Source organism: Dama dama, chromosome X (assembly GCF_033118175.1).
Source record: "Dama dama isolate Ldn47 chromosome X, ASM3311817v1, whole genome shotgun sequence".
Classification (NCBI taxonomy): Eukaryota; Metazoa; Chordata; class Mammalia; order Artiodactyla; family Cervidae; genus Dama; species Dama dama.
In genome coordinates, this window is record NC_083714.1 from 58,452,947 (window position 1) to 58,465,513 (window position 12,567).

The 12,567-nt window shown below is 38.8% G+C and overlaps 1 pseudogene; it reads left to right on the plus strand.

Annotated features, from left to right (window-relative positions):
- The first annotated feature begins 303 nt into the window (after window positions 1-303).
- LOC133052681 (rho GTPase-activating protein 12-like) lies at window positions 304-3,407 on the plus strand (annotated as a pseudogene).
- Window positions 3,408-12,567: the final 9,160 nt, after the last annotated feature.

Consider the following 12,567-nt stretch of genomic DNA (forward strand, 5'->3'; position numbering starts at 1 on the left):
TAAATTTAAGATTTCAGATACTCTGATGTTAGTGTAGAAATGGGATAGGAGTTTTGCGGAAGCAGCAATTACGAAGGGATTATGATAGTGTTCTGGTGCTAAGTGATGAGGGATGGCATTAAGACAGTGAAAGAAGCAATGGGATGGAGGGGAGAGATTTGAAAAAAATAGTTCTGAGAAAGACTCAATAGAACGTGTTTATTTTGATAGAGAAGATAAAGGAGAAGGAGAGGCCAAAGGTAACTCTCCAGGGAAAAGAGAGTTTTGTGAATGAGAGAAGAGGTCAACCAAGTCATTTCCATGATGAAGTCAAGTAAGAGAATAAGTAATACATGTCCACTTAATGGGGAGATTAGGAAGTCAATGGACTTCTGGTGCTTTTTATCCAATGGTCCATTCACTCCTGGCTCTTATTCTTCCTTTATGCTTACTTCTCATGTTCTTGGCCTCATAAAAGTTATACAAGTTGAGTCTGCCTTTTTGTTTTGACCCTTCCTAAAATCAATCCAGATATTCATGACCCAGATAATCACTCACATAGAGCCAGACATCCTGGGATGCGAAGTCAAGTGGGCCTTAGGAAGCATCACTATGAACAAAGCTAGTGGAGGTGATAGAATTCCAGTTGAGCTATTTCAAATCCTAAAAGATGATGCTGTGAAAGTGCTGTACTCAATATGCCAGCAAATTTGGAAAACTCAGCAGTAGCCACAAGACTGGAAAATGTCCGTTTTCATTCAAAATCCAAAGAAAGGCAATGTTAAAGAATACTCAAACTACTGCACAATTGCACTTATCTCACACGCTAGCAAAGTAATGCTCAAAATTCTCCTAGCCAGGCTTCAACAGTACATGCACTGTGAACTTCCAGATGGTCAAGCTTGACTTAGAAAAGGCAGAGGAACCAGAGATTGAATTGCCAACATCCGTTGAATCATCAAAAAAGCAAGAGAATTCCAGAAAAACATCTATTTCTACTTTATTGACTATGCCAAAGCCTTTGACTGTGTGGATCACAACAAATTGTGGAAAATTCTTAAAGAGATGGGAATATCAGACCACCTTGCCTGCCTTCTGAGAAATCTGTATACAGGTCAAGAAGCAACAGTTAGAACTGGACATGGAACAATAGACTGGTTCCAAATAGGAAAAGGAGTACATCAATGATGTATATTGTCATTCTGTAACTTATATGCAGAGTACATCATGAGAAATGCTGGAATGGATGAAGCACAAGCTGGAATCAAGATTTCCAGGAGAAATATAAATAACCTCAGATACACAGATGATACCACACTTATGGCAGAAAGCAAAGAAGAACTAAAGAGCCTCTTAATGAAAGTGAAAGAGGAGAGTGAAAAAGTTGGCTGAAAACTCAACCTTGAGAAAACTAAAATCATGGTATCTGGTCCCATCAGTTCATGGCAAATAGATGGGGAAACAATGGAAACAGTAACAGACTTCATTTTGTTTTGGGGGGGGGGCTACAAAATCACTTCAGATGATGACTGCAGCCATGAAATTAAAAGACACTTGCTCCTTGGAAGAAAAGGACAGGATATTAAAATGCAGAGACATTACTTTGCCACCAAAGTTCTGTCTAGTCAAAGCTACGGTTTTTCCAGTGGTCATGTATGGATGTGAGAGTTGGACTATAAAGAAAGCTGAGTGCTGAAGAATTAATGCATTTGAGCTGTGGTGTTGGAGAAGACTCTTGAGAGTCCCTTGGATGTCCAACCAGTCCATCTTAAAGGAAATCCGTCCTGAACATTATTTGGAAGGACTGATGCTGAAGCTGAAACTCCAATACTTTGGCCACCTGATGCGAAGAACTGACTCATTTGAAAAGACCCTGATGCTGGGAAAGATTGAAGGTGGGAGGAGAATGGGATGACAGAGGATGAAATGGTTGGATGGCATCACTGACTCAATGGACGTGAGTTTGAGCAGGCTCTGGGATTCGGTGGTGTACAGGGAGGCTTTGCATGCTGCAGTCCATGGGTTCACAAAGAATCAGACACAACTGAGTGACTGAAATGAACAGAACTAAAAGCTAAACTCCCAACTAAATCTTTTCAGCCCTGGATCCAATTCCTTTAGGACTCCCCACTTTGCTGACTTTGCTCACTTTGCTGACAAAGGTCCATCTAAGTGAAAGCTATGTTTTTTCCAGTAGTCATGTATGGATGTGAGAGTTTGAACCACAAAAAAGACTGAACATTACATTTAATAATCTATATTTCTTTTGACCCTTGTCATTGAGAGAGAAATATGGATTATTAAATGTAACAAAATTACTAAAGATGGGAAAAAGTTTCAAAAGACTGGTTGTCTTCTTGGGCCATTTTTCAGGATTCATCTTTTCTCTTCACCAAAACCCAAGGAAGTAGCACAAGTTGATTTGGGAGTAATCAGTCCAAACCAGAGTTCATAGTGGACCTTAAGGGAGCAATCATCAAGATGGCTTCTAAAGATAAATCCAGCAAAAAGAATGTATTTGAGCTGAAAACCCATCAAGTAACAGACTTGCTGATTCAGTCTGACAGTGACACTCTTATAAATGATTGGCTTAATGTTCTCAGTAGTACTATCAGTAATCAGACAGTAGAACCCAATGAAGCAATCAAACAGGAGATACCAGATTCACCAGGAATTGAAAAACTTGATAAAGAAAGGACGAGAAGGAGCCAAAGAAACTTCTTTCCATGAAAGTATCTAGTATAGATTCTTCAGAACAGGGGAAAGAAAAAAAACAAGAAAAACTTAAAGAAGTTTCTTACACAATGCCCCACTTTGCAAGCTGTTCGTGAAAAAGGTTCTATTAAAGATCAGGTATTTGGAGCTAATCTTGCTAATCTGTGTCAGAGAGAGAATGGCACAGTGACAAAATTTGTGAAATTATGCATTGAACGCGTTGAGCAATATGGGCTGGATGTTGATGGGATTTACAGAGTTAGTGCAACCTAGCATTGATCCAGAAGCTGAGGTTTGCAGTCAAGCATGATGAGAAATTGGACTTGAAGGATAGTAAATGGGAAGATATTCATGTCATCACTGGAGCCCTCAAAATGTTTTTTTTCGAGAATTACCAGAACCTCTCTTTACACTTAATCATTTTAATGATTTTGTTAATGCAATTAAACAAGAAGCGTGTCTCTGCTGTGAAGGACCTGATCAAACAGTTGCCAAAGTCAAATCAGGGCACAATGCAGATTCTGTTCAGACATCTCAAAAGAATTATAGAAAATGGAGGAAAAAACTGAATGACCTATCAGCATAGCGATTGTTTTTGGTACCACTCTGCTCAAGCAAGAGAAGAGACTGGTAACATAGTGGTCCACACCGTCTACCAGAATCAAATCATAGAATTAATTCTTCTCGAGAAAAATTCCATCTTTGGATGCTGACACTTACTGAAGACAACCTGTGGAATAGAAGCTGGATTTCATCAGATTCCAGATCCTCACACCTGAAGTATTGTGTGTTTGGACCAAGCAGTGACTCTTTTCTTTTGCACTTTTCTGAGGGATCAGAAGGGAACAGAAGGGTCCAGATGTGTGTTATTTGCTGCTTTGTTGCAAGTTGATAAACCTGTGTGTACTTTTGAATTAATTTTATCCTGAATGTTTGCATTTCACACTCTGAATTTCAGTAAAAAAAAAAAATAAAATTCAAAACCAGCAATTCTAACCAGTCATATACACTGGATAATTTGGTAAGAATATATTTTTTTCTCCTCAAACTGGATAATGTAGAATTTCTTCTCACGATTTGATAGATTCATTACTTGATAGAACAACACTTACAATCAGTTATTTTGAAAATGCTCCTGGACATTTAAAACAAAGTTAAGTATATCTGTTTTCAAACCTGTGTATTTATTTTCCAGGGTTTCTGCATGCAGTGGCAGTCTGAGTGCTAGGACCCATTACAACCCAGACAGCATCCCTTGATGAAGGTTGGCTGTCTTCACTGTGTAACATAGCAGCACACTAATAGTATTTAAAACACTGTGATATACTAGAATTGAATTTAGCATAAGCCAGCTCAGGGTATTTGGGGGCTGTCTATACTACACTGACTTGTATCTAGCAATCCTAATTCTCTCTAGTGCCATATTGAGTTCTTGTTATGACCCTGTGGAGAAACGAGCTTTCTTTGATATAAGTTTAGGCTGAAGACTGTCTTTCAGCTTATGTATATAATTGTGCTGTATAGTCTCAGAGTACATTCTAATCCTTTGTTTCTAATCACGATACTGGTAATTCTTCTCCATGAATGTTAGGTTTCCTCCAGAAGTAGGCCATTATTTGAGGAAGTTAACTGTGTGCACTTTTAGATTTTAATTACATTTACAGCAATCACTGTAATGCATGTGGTACTGGAAAAATGATGAATAGACTTGCTAAATGGTAAATGAACTAAAAGAGGAAACTTTTAGATTATTTAATATGTACAGAATACGTTAGAAAAATGTATTACAGAATTCAAGCTCTGCAGTATGAATAGTGGAAACCCATATGTAAATTAGATGGAGGTCGGATCGAAAATGGCATTACTAAAACTGAGAATTTCTTTTTTTTACATTACTAATGTAGATCAATTTGTATAATAAAACAAGGTTTGAAAGGTTTTGTTACAGAGAGCATGGTCTGCTGAAGATTTTTTTAAATGTATTTTTCTAGATTACGTGCTGTAAATGAAATGTCTAATCCGAATAAAGAAAACTATAAGAAGTTTAGAAATTTTTTCTGTTAGAAATGTGCATTTTGGTTTTTAATTTTGTTTTCTTTTTGCATTTACTGGCACGTTTTTATACTACCTCATTTTTATTTTTTTATTTTTTATTTTGTCCATTTATTTTTCTTAGTTGGAGGCTAATTACTTTACAATATTGTAGTGGTTTTTGCCATACATTGACATGAATCAGCCATGGATTTACATGTATTCCCCATCCCGATCCCCCCTCCCACCTCCCTCCCCACCCCATCCCTCTGGGTCTTCCCAGTGCACCAGCCCCAAGCACTTGTGTCATGCATCCAACCTGGGCTGGTGATCTGTTTCACCCTTGATAATATACATGTTTTGATGCTGTTCTCTCTAAACATCCCACCCTTGCCTTCTGCCACAGAGTCCAAAGGTCTGTTCTGTACATTGGTGTCTCTTTTTCTGTTTTACATATAGGGTTATCGTTATCATCTTTCTAAATTCCATATATATGCCTTAGTATACTGTATTGGTCTTTATCTTTCTGGCTTACTTCACTCTGTATAATGGGCTCCAGTTTCATCCATCTCATTAGAACTGATTCAAATGAATTCTTTTTAATGGCAGAGTAATATTCCATAGTGTATATGTACCACAGCTTCCTTATCCATTCATCTGCTGATGGGCATCTAGGTTGCTTCCATGTCCTGGCTATTATAAACAGTGCTGCGATGAACATTGGGGTGCACGTGTCTCTTTCAGATCTGGTTTCCTCGGTGTGTATGCCCAGAAGTGGTATTGCTGGGTCATATGGCAGTTCTATTTCCAGTTTTTTAAGAAATCTCCACACTGTTCTCCATAGTGGCTGTACTAGTTTGCATCCCCACCAACAGTGTAAGAGGGTTCCCTTTTCTCCACACCCTCTCCAGCATTTATTGCTTGTAGACTTTTGGATAGCAGCCATCCTGACTGGCATGTAATGGTACCTCATTGAGGTTTTGGTTTGCATTTCTCTGATAATGAGTGATGTTGAGCATCTTTTCATGTGTTTGTTAGCCATCTGTATGTCTTCTTTGGAGAAATGTCTGTTTAGTTCTTTGGCCCATTTTTTTTTATTGGGTCATTTATTTTTCTGGAATTGAGCTGCAGGAGTTGCTTGTATATTTTTGAGATTAATCCTTTGTCTGTTGCTTCATTTGCTATTATTTTCTCCCATTCTGAAGGCTGTCTTTTCACCTTGCTTATAGTTTCCTTTGTTGTGAATACCTCATTTTTAAAAAATCAAGTGAATCTGATATATCCTGTGAAAAATATGTCTCCCTCATTTCAACACCTTTTCTGCTCTCTGCCACACCAGCGCCCTCCCCACCCCCTCCCCCTTCACTCTGTTTTTTCATCAGTATTTGAAAGTGAATGATTTGTAACCAAGACTCTTTTTCTTAGGACTGCAGTTACAACTTACAGATTTGTTTTCTTGGGAACAAATATTTTTTGTATGACGTATGACCTGTCTAAAAACCTCTTGCCTGAGTTTTGTGGTAAAAGTACTGCTTGTTGTGATCTTATTAAATTGATAACAAACTAAGCTACTTGACAGCAATGGGGAAGCAGATTATCTTGGGCAGGGAGAAAAATCCCCCAAATGAGAATGTTTGTATTTGCCTAAAGATGTCCATAACAATATATAATATGCCCTAGGCCTGGCCTGTGCAGTGATTGTATGCCAGGAAAACAATTAGATGCGAATCAGTGATGTTCTTTCTTTTGGTAGTTACAACATATCAAAGATTAAAATTGTCCTGTGTTTCTTGTTTCAAAGTGCACATGTGTGTATGTGAAGTCTTAAATGTTTTAATAGTCCATGGCTAATCATCTTATTGAAATATTGTATGTATAGCGAGATCAATGTCTTATGTTTTCATCCTCTGTGAATTAAAAATTCTCACTTGTTTTGTCATAACAAAACCAATAATATTTTCATGTCTTGACAGCTTGATTTTTAGTAGAAAATATATTAAAGGCTGAAATTAAAAAAAAAAAGACTGAATGTTGAAGAATTAATGCTTTTGAACTGTGGTGTTGGAGAAGGCTCTTGAGAGTCCCTTGTACAGCAAGGAGATCATACCAGTCAATCCTAAAGGAAATCAACCCTGAATATTCATTGGAAGGACTGATGTTGAAGTCAAAGCTCCAATATTATGGTCACCTGATGCGAAGCACTGACATTAGAAAAGACCCTGATGCTGGGAAAGACTGAAGGCAGGAGGAGAAGGTGAGGACTGAGGATGAGATGGTTGGATGGCATCACTGATTCAGTGGACATGAGTTTGAGCAAGCTTTGGGAGATGGTGAAGGACAGGGAAGCCTGGCATGCTGCAGTCCATGGGGTCACAAAAAGTTGGACATGACTGAGTGACTGAACAGCAACAAGGTGACAGAATAGTTGCTCATCTAGTTCATACTAAAGGAATCATATTTATTGTTCCCAGGAATACAAACATTTCTAAAGGTGATCTTAGGGATACTCATTCAACCTGAAGAATTGAATCTACGGATGTGAAAGTTTCTAGTTACATGGTATAGGGGGACATACCTTGTAGAGAGGATATTTAACGCCATCATAAAAGGAAAATTAAGAAAAAAACAAACCTCTAAAATCATCATGGATTTGCCTCAAGTCACTGAGGAAGAGGTTAAGTCATTTTAATATTTCTTCATTCCAGACTATTGCTCCCTCACTCTCCCTAGTTTCCTTGTCCCTAGAACCCTTGCTACTGAGCATCCCCTATCCATCAGTCCCAAGCACAGGCCCTTCTGGTAATTAATGTGATTTTGCTTCGGACTCCACACATTGTGTGCTTGACTGTATCTCCTTTGTCATCTTTAGTGTGATGACTTTTCCATGGTCAGCTTCTAGCACCTTCTCGGGCCTGCTCCATCTTGCTGCGAAGGAACTACTCTGACTTGCAGATGAATTCCAAAATGTGGTAATCACGTGTGAAAATAAATGGGATAAAGATAGAACAAGTGACAGCTGAAATGTGTTTGCTCCTGTCTGAGGTCTTGGTTTTGTGTGACAGAAGGTGCATATAATGTTAGATTATTGACTGTGAGATTCTGGGTAGGAACATTTGCCTTGGAAAGATAATTAGGATTTGGGAATGTGGCCAAGAGGTGAAAAAGGAAATATATGGCAGCAAACAATGCCATTTTATGTGGAAAGGGGGTCACAGGAAATCTGGCTTTTTAAATACAAAGTTTGAGACTTTAATCATAATAACAAGAGTAACTACTATGTGCTAAGCACTTTCCCTGCACTATATTTCATTTTATCTTCACAACAACCTGTAAGGCAAGTTCTGATATTATCCCCATTTTACAAATGAAATAATAGAGGCTTGTGGTGGTGTGTGGTTTAGTCGCTAAGTTGTGTCTGAATCAACTCTTTGTAACCCCATGAACTGTAGCCCGTCAGGCTCTTCTGTCCATGGGATTTCCCAGTCAAGAATACTGGAGTGGGTTGTCATTTCCTTCTCCAAGGGATATTCCCAACCCAGGGATTGAACCCGCATCTCCTTCATTGGCAAGTGGACTCTACCACTGAGCCAACAGGGAAGCCCCAGTAGAAACTTAGGTAAATTAGCTTGCCTGAGAGCACATGGCTAGTAAGATGTAGAGCTGGAAATAATACTTAGGCTAACTTGTCTCCAGAGCTTACCCTTCAACCATTTACTATTGACTAAACACTGTTCTAAGCACTTTACATGTACTATACTGTTGCAGCCTCACAAAAGTGCTATGCCATAGCTGCTATTGTTATCCTGACCTTATAGATGAGGAAACAGACACACAGAAGTTGTCTGTTTAATAAATGGTGGAGCCAGTTCTCTTGTCCATTACTGCATAAAGTGCTTTCCACACTATGTGAGGCAAACAGGAAAATTCCAAAGCAAGGAGATGGTATAAACTGTGAAGATGAAGAATAGATCATTGAGAGGCCACCATGTAAGTCACAACTAACAGAGAGGAGTGGCAGTAGATGGGTTTGAGAAGTCCACAGGTGGGTTCTTGAGTTAGCCTCTTTTAATCATTAAGTGAGTTATATTAGCTAACTTGATTTTGAGGTCAATCCCAATATTCCATAGCACCTTCTGAAGAAGTTGACCCATTTGACTAGTTCACTAATATCTGCTATCAAGTCTTATGCAAAGTTCAATTTATGGCTTTGTCCATAATCTTGAGACATAATGGCCAGCCAATGAGATTTTAGCAAACATTAATCATATAAGTCTTTCTATGTTATGGTCCAGCTACCTCTCCCATTGCATATGACTTTCTCATTCTGCTCTACCACTGATAGACTTTGAATTCTACAAGGTCACAGCTGCCTGTCTACTCAAAGCCTAAGAAAAGTGTTTGGCACATAGTGGACACTTAACAAATGTTTGTTGAATGATGAGAGGTTCCTAGTATAAATAGAAGAGATGGGATATTAAGAAGAGTTGGAGGAATTTAACAGTGCTAGAAGGAATGCTACTGCCTTTATTTTAGAAGGAAGGATAATAGTAACACTCAAAATAGCAAATTGTTAAATAGGGCTTACTATGTGCCACACAGTATTCCAAACACTTTACACATATTAACTCATTAACTTTTCAAATATTAATTAATAATCAATTACTGCTATTGTCAAAATTTTTATAGAAAACAAAAAGCACAGAAAAGCTATGTGATTCGATAAAGTTCATACAGCTAGTGAGTGGTAGAGCTTTCCCTTAATGGTGAAAGAACACATACAAGTGTAGGCCAGCCTTTATGTTTATAATCAAGAAGAGTAGAGCAGTTATGTCTAATGGTTTAATTTTTTCCTGTAATTTGCTAAGACAGAAGAAAAAGGATGGAATTAAGGGATGGAGCTTTGAAGATAATGGGGACAATGCAAAGCACTCTGTAGACAGTGGGAAACGGAATTGAACCAAAGACACATTTTAGGGTTACAGGTGGTATTGGGAACATATATGAGGCTGGAGGTCTTGAACACCTTATTGTCTTGGTCTTCCTCATGCATGACTTTGCCTAGCACTATGAGTCACTACAATAGAGACCTGGTTAAAGTGGACAATAGTGTTCATCCTTGATTAAAGTTTTGCCAGATGAATACAATGAAATGTGAGAATGGCAAGAGAGTTTATGATATTGACAAGAATTATAGAAAAGATGGGCTGAAGGACTGAAGCAGTATAAAAAGTGAGGTAAAGAAAAACTAGCTGATGGATTAGGAGAAAGTGAAGAACTCAATGGACTTGAATATGCAAAGCAGAAAGAGAAGTCATTTTGGACTGATAACAGAATACTGGAGTTAGTGAAATGGAAGGTGAAACAGATTCAAGAATCTTAGGGATTGGTGGGGTGTAGGCCAGGCCAGTGAGAATTCGGAAGTCAAAGAACCATTAGAAGCTGTTGGATGAACCATCTATGTGAATGTTGATATCACTAAGTAAGAAGTTGCTGTATAACAAAGGGAACCCTTTCTGGTGCTCTATGATGACCTGGAGGGTTGGGCTGCAGGGAGGGGAGGGAGGCTCAAGAAGGAGGGATATATTTATGATTATGGTTGACTCATGTTGTGTGGCAGAAACCAACACATTGTAAAAATTAAAAAAAAAATGAAAAAGATATTAAATAAAGAAAGATGACAAGATAGCAAAGCTTGGGTTGCAGGAGATGATGCCAAGATCTGATAAGTAAAAAAAATTTTTGACAGCTGTAGAAAGGAGGGAGAGTTGTTGGTTTAGTCAGATGACCTAGGCCAAAGAGAGATTTACAAGAGTAAAGAGCAGTAGAAATAACAATGAGGAACAATGATGATTTCTAGTCCTGGGATGCTTGGGTTGTGAGAAAATAATCAGCTACTACTTCAGAGTGCTGCCAGGGAAGCAGTATCCACCTTTCACGATTTATTTCAGTTCCCATATACCTAAGGTTTCTCTTCCTCATTCTTCTCTATTTTCATATAATGATTTCCGTGTGTGTGTGTGTGTGTGTGTGTGTGTGTGTGTGTGTGTGTGTACTGTGCTGTGCTTAGTTACTCAGTCATGTCTGACAATTTGTGAGTCCATGGACTGTAGCCTGCCAGGCTCCTCTGTTCATAGTGATTCTCCAGGCAAGAATACTGGAGTGGGTTGCCATGCCCTCCTCCAGGGGATCTTTCCAACCCAGGAATCAAACCCAGGGCTCCCACATTGCAGGTGGATTCTTTATCATCTGAGCCACCAGGGAAGCCCAATACTGGAGTGGGTATCCTATACAAGACTAATTAAGGCAATCATTGATTTTTTTTTTTTTTTTTGGAGTCACATCATGTGGAGCTTCCTTGCCCAGGGATCGAACCCATACCCTCTGCATTTGAAGTGCAGAGTCTTAACCTCTGGACCAGCAGGAAGTCCTGAATTTTTTTTTTTAATCTCTAATTCAGATGATAGACTCTCACCCAGTGTAGAAAGTTTCTTCTTTGTTGTTGTCCAACAGTTCTCTTTGGAACTCTAGTTTAGAGCAGGGTTAGATGAAAAAAGTTTTTGAAAATAATCCCCTCCAAAAGGCCCAGAGGTCTGACAGCTCTCCTCTACCAGCCTGGCGATGTCAGAGAGCTGTAAAGAGAGCTCTGTGAATGACTAGAAGCAGAACCTGGCCTGCTGTGTGTTTTTCACACAAAGCCGAGCCTTAAGGGGCCCAGTCAGCTGCTGCTTTCAGTACAATCACTTTAAATAAGTTGTTGAGGAGTTAAATGCCTGAGAGTATTTCCTGGCTTAATGGTGGGAAATGAAATCCTCTTATCTTTGGAAAGGCCATCCAGGGTGTGATGGATCAGAGGGAGGGAGGGAGAGAAAAGAACAGGGCTGAGCCAACTTATATGCCATTCAAGCAGCAGCCCTGCTCTGTTTAGTCTCCTTCACATTGAACAGGCAGGAAGTCTTGGATTGTAGCTAGATCTCATCTCCTTTAATACTTCTCCTTTGGGCTCTCCTGAATTAATTAGTTCTGGAGATTTGATCAGTCTTACATGAAAAGCAAATGGAGAGCCACTCTAGGTCTAGCAGGGAACCAGGGCACTGGCAGACTGTTAGGTTTTTTTTTTTTTTTTTTTAATCTGTTCTCAGGACCCTTCTCTCTAAGGGCTTTTATGTTGAATTCAGAAACTGGCCATTTTTCACAGTCATTTTGAAATAGCTGGCATCAGAAGAGCCCTGTCAAACTACAAAAACACTGTTTATTTTAATAGTCAATAATCACAAGAAACATCCTTGACTGACCCTTGAGGCAGCCTAACCCATACCCCAGGCTGAGAGATGTTCATCATATCCTTTACTACTTAACATTGTGGAGCTGTGGTTGAGCCAGCTTAGTACAGACTGCTTGGGTCAAAGTTCTAGCTCTATCACTTACTAGCCATATGACCTCAGAAAGGATACAATAATATCTTTCCTGACCTCAGGAAGGATAAGCTTCAATGTCCTCTTCTGTAAAATGGTAATGATAATAGGAGTCCTACAGATGTATAATAGTTGACATAGTACCTTAGTAATTGATTAGTCAATATCAGCTCTTATTAGTACTTTATTCTATACTTTTAAAATTTTATGAGTCCTTTAATTTAATCATAAGTGAAAACGATAATGATTTTTTAAAAAGCCTGTTAGAATTGGGTTAGCCTCTGGGCCTGTTTTAAAAATCATTGCAGAGAAATGTACTCATATGAAATATCTGTATATATAGCAAGATTTATGCAGGAACTGTTCAACTTGGAATGGAAAATAAAAGATCATGTTGCACTTCACCTTCTTTCCCCATCACATTGTCTAA